At 32.5% G+C, this 5,085-nt stretch overlaps 1 long non-coding RNA gene across 1 annotated transcript; it reads left to right on the top strand.

Annotated features, from left to right (window-relative positions):
- Positions 1-50: 50 nt before the first annotated feature.
- Positions 51-1,687, top strand: LOC111615338. Its single transcript, XR_002755061.1, has 3 exons — positions 51-192; positions 266-361; positions 445-1,687. It is a non-coding gene; the product is annotated as an uncharacterized LOC111615338 (long non-coding RNA).
- The last annotated feature ends 3,398 nt before the right edge of the window (positions 1,688-5,085 follow it).

Here is a 5,085-nt window from a genome sequence, read left to right as displayed (position 1 = left end):
CAATTAAAATATTAATAAATCAGCAAGTAACTGTTTAGTCATAAGCTGGCCATATCAATATGCAATAATATGCAAATGAGCCCAGTACTGCACATCAAAATCAGAAAGGTGATTTAAGGGATAGCACACAATAGTAAACCTGTTTGTACGATACTAATTTCTTCAATTTTATTAAAAAAGAAGAGTAACCAGGTATGTTGTCTAAATCCTATAGAATTCGTTACAAGTTTAATTTATTATAAATATTCTTACTTGTTAAAATCAGAAAAATGAAATAAGAAATAACACGTAATAGTGCGACAAGGTTTATCAGATTTTATTAATAGAAGAAATAACAAGGTATAATAGAAGAAATAACCAGGTATGTCATCTTAGTCATATAAACTTACTATACAAGTTTACTTCATTACTTTTATAATCTCCATGTCTTACTTCCTTTGAAAGGAAAAAATGGTTAAGAACACTGGCAATACCAGTAGGAAAGTATAATCTCCAGGTCTTGCTGCTTTTGGAGAATGGCTCAAGAACACTGGCAATAACAGTAGGAAAGAATGAATTGATACAATGTTATGTATCGGCAGTAAATCTACCCTTCAAGTGTGTAGAAAACCTTAATTTTAAAAAAGAAACACGCAAAGGTATGTCTGGAATATGTTTATAAAACTTTAATTAATTAGCACGATAATTGATAAATATTTGCTAGATAAGCAAGGATGATTATATGTGTAAGTTATGCACCCGTCACACGGACATCTAATGTAAAAAGATTGTGATCTCAAAGTATGTTTAGCATAATAATTATATCGGTTATATATACATATAGCAACTTGTGATTTGTGTATATTTTATGATTTTAGTTGACTGAAGAGGGGCATTATTAACCCGAAATGTATAGAAAATAATGTGTATGCGTATCAACTGAACTGAATAAAAATTAAGATGAAAAATGCCAAGTGGTCCAGTGGTTGCACTACATAGTGTTAAAAAAAGATATTTGAACAAGTTGGCAATTAAGGCTTCAGGTCAAGAAGGCCATCAGGAGGTCTTTTTCTTTGTATAAATGAGAATTTAGGAAATGTGATTTTGCTGAAGGCAACTCAATATTTAATCATTATAAGACTAATTTTTGATCAAAAGAAATTCAGTAATTCTTGAAATCTAATTATTATTTTATATTGCATATACCTGTTTTTAATAACATATTTGCCAATCCGGAAGACTTGATTTCTAGTTATTCTGTTGATCACAATCTTCTATTATTGGTTGATTCAAATGCCAGGATTGGCACAAAAAATGGACAGTTTTTCATGGTAATATTATTTTAAATTCATGATTATCAAATGATTCGGTTATCAATAAGCAGGGTGACCAGTTTATTCAATTGGTTAAAGATTATAATTTATATATAATAAATGGTCATCACCCTCATGATTCCCCAGCTAATTTACATACATATCCAAGTTTGGAACATTAGTGATCGATTTATTAGTATTGAGTGAGGGACTGACCAAGCATCTTGGGGATTTTTATATTTCTGAGGACTATATGTCAGACTATCTTTTGGTAGTACTATAATTATCATTTGATAACACAAGAAAAGATGATGCTATTCAAAAACAACAACAGGAAAGGTTAACTTGGAAAGAAGAAAAAGCAAACTTGTTTACTGAAGCAGTTAACAACTTGTATAAAGGGTGGGCCAACGAAAACGAAATGGCAGAGCTATCGTGTTCGTCCAAGCAAATCGCTCGGACAGGTCGATTTTATTCTCAAGGAAAACATCTTCAATAAAGTTTTTGCGATTCTGAATACAACAGACAACAAAAAAATTTTAAAAACTCCGGAAAAAAATGAATGAGATTTTAAAATTTTTTGTTGTCTGTTGTATTCAGAATCGCAAAAACTTTATTGAAGATGTCCTCCTTGAGAATAAAATCGACCTGTCCGAGCGATTTGCTTGGACGAACACGATCTCTGCCGTTTCGTTTTCGTTGGCCCACCCTGTATAACTGTAGAGCCTATTGACAATATAGAATTAACTTATTCGTTGATTATTACTTTAATTTGGAAATTTGCTAGGCAATGCAGATTAATGACAAAATTTGGGTTAAGAGGCAGAGTTGGTTTTGGTTGGTTTGATGAAGACTAAAATTGAAAAAAGAGAAAAACAGGACATTGTTGGACTTTTGCAGATTTCACTCAAATGAGAATTTGGTTAAATATATTAATTATTATAAAACTAGTTTTTGTTCACTATGTAGAGCTAATAAGAAAAAATATTCAACTAATATAAGTAAACAGTTGCAAACTACTAGGTTGTCAAAAGACTTTTGGATAATTATATATAAAGTGTATGTTAAGTGGACTGCAGAGAGTCAGATTTCTACTGATGAATGGATAAATTTTTTGAAAATAAATTTTAATAATAGTGATCTCAGTATCTTGCTGACTATGAATTACGATAATTCTTCTTCTCTTTTGGATGATCCTGTCTCATTTGATGAACTAAACATGGAAATTCAAAGACTGAAAAGGGATTCATTTCCAGGTATAAATGAAGTGCAAAATGAATTTATTCAATCATTGCTGAGAGTGATCTGTTTGAAAATTCTTAATTTGTTTAATAAAATTAAAGAGGTGGCGGCTTTTCCAGAGATATGGAAGAAAGTTTTACTAAAAATGATTTACAAGAAAGGTAAAAGAACTAATCCATGCAATTATTGTCCAATAGCACTGCTGAACATGTTTATAAAATTGTTTACTAGTTTATTATCAAATTGGTTAACAAAATTTGATAATGTTAACCTTAATTTATGCTGGAGAAAACTTTATAATATGAGACTCTCCAGATCCTTCATTATTTTGCTTAGGAATTTATTTTCTATTAACATTTACCAAATAAACAAAAAGAGATACTGTTACTTCTACTATAATATCTACTAGAGGTTTAACTCCAGGGAAAACCACTAAGCCCTTTGTTTTTAATTTTGTTTATAAATGACCTTCCAGAAATATTTCATCATTCTGATTTTTTGGGTTTTTATCTAAATGTGATGGATGAATTGCAGTCTTCTATATGCAGATAATGCATTATTACTAGTAAACTCAGTCATCTTTACAGAAGAAACTGATTTTATTATATGATTACATGATGAGAAATGATCTTTCTATTAATTTTCAGAAAACAAAGGGATTGGTGTTTCCTAATGGAGGAAGACTTCATAAAATTAAAATTTGTATTAAGAATATAGAAATTAATCTTGTTTCTCATTTTAAATATTTAGGACTGAATTTTTCCTCCTCTGGAGTTTTTAACTATCATTTGGATAAAATAGAAAAAAGATAAACTGCAGAAGACAGGTTGTCTTTTGGCACTATAAATAAAAATGAGGATGAACTCTATAAAAGTAATGTTTAACTTTTTGATGCTATGTTGAAGTGTAAATTGACACACCTGATTCCAGTTTGGGGTTTGGATTTTATTGATAAAATTGAGAAAGTGTAATTAAGATATTTCAAAAGATTATTTAAGCTTGAATATTCAGGGCCTGGTTCTGTTGAAGGATCAGAATTGGAGAGATCCCCACTTGAAATTAATACTTTAAAAAATATTTTGTTGTCATCATGATCTTTGTTATTGTGTTTATGATTCTTCTTTATTGAAAAAAAGGAAATTCAAGTAAGAGAAATTGGGCTTTTTCAGTTAAAAATATTTTTGATAATTTAGGCCAGTGTTTTTCAACCTGTGGGTCGCGACCCTCAGAGGGGTCACAAAGCCATACACGGGGGTTGCGGGTAAAAGAAAAAAAACAAGTGTTTGTAGGTCCTACACTACAATAAAAAAACTACAATTTTAGTGAGAAGGCTGTGCCTGTTTATTTTACAGTAAAATTGGTTTTTTGATTGATATTTAAATCTCAACAGAAAGAAAATTAAATACGTAGTTTTTAAAATCACTGACATAGTTTTAATATGGCCTTGGGGGGATCGCCAGAATTTTTTAACTTGTAAAGGGGTCGTGTATTCAAGAAGGTTGAAAAACACTGATTTAGGCCATTCTTTTGTTTTTTCAAATCATTCACAGTTACAATTGAGAACTTATTTGTGTAATTTAATACAAACTAGATGTGATCAACTATGGAATCAAGATATAATTTATGCTTCAGTTCAGCGACATAATACAAGGTGTGCTCCATAAGTAATGCAACTAATTTTTTCACGACACGACGATATGCCTTAGCTAGTTCATACCTGCTGTGCTAGGTGGTGTGGGGTGTTAGCTTCAAAACTCTCCCAGTCTTGTTTGACTCCAAGCTACCAGCGTGTGAGGACGTTTGTTCTTATGAACCTGTTTTGAGTTAATGTAACATGGAGTGATGGATCATTTTGTGGAGCAACGTTATGCTATCAAATTTTGCGTTAAACTTGGGAAGTCTGCCACCGAAATTTTTACATTAATTCAGAAGGCCTTTGGGAGTGATTGCTTCTCCAAATCACAAGTCTTTCGATGGCACAAGTTGTTCAAGGATGGCCGAGAGGAGATCACCGACAAACCTTGCAGTGGACATCCATCAACCTCCCAAATTGTCTTCTTTAATGTCAGAGGCATTAACCACCACGAATTCGTACCTGTCAGGACCATTGTAAATGCAGTTTTCTACTTGGAAGTGTTCAAAAGCTGAAATCCTAGTCACGCACTGCCGAAGTGACATCAAGGACACGTGGAAACTTCATCACGACAACACACCAAGCCACAGCACCTTCACTATCAACGACTTCCTGGCCAGGACCCACACCCCATTGGTTCCACAGCCACTTTACAGTCCTGACCTGGCTCCTGCCAACTTTTTTTTGTTTCCCTGCATGTAAGGGAAACATTGGGACACGATTGAAAACATCCAGGCTTATGTTACATCAGCTCTAAAGGACATTCCGGAAAAAACCTTCCAGAATGCCTTCCAGGCCCAGAAACACTGCCTTCACAAGTGTATTGATGCAGAAGGGTGCTATTTCAAAGATTTTTAACTAATTGTAAAAATATGTTCAATAAATGATTTTTTATGAATTTGGTCGCATTACTTATGG

The sequence above is a fragment of the Centruroides sculpturatus genome, unplaced genomic scaffold, assembly GCF_000671375.1.
Source record: "Centruroides sculpturatus isolate CEXI.00-Female unplaced genomic scaffold, Cexi_2.0 scaffold2457, whole genome shotgun sequence".
Taxonomy (NCBI): Eukaryota; Metazoa; Arthropoda; class Arachnida; order Scorpiones; family Buthidae; genus Centruroides; species Centruroides sculpturatus.
Note: the sequence above shows the minus strand (reverse complement) of the source record. Positions and strands in the feature narration are given on the sequence as shown.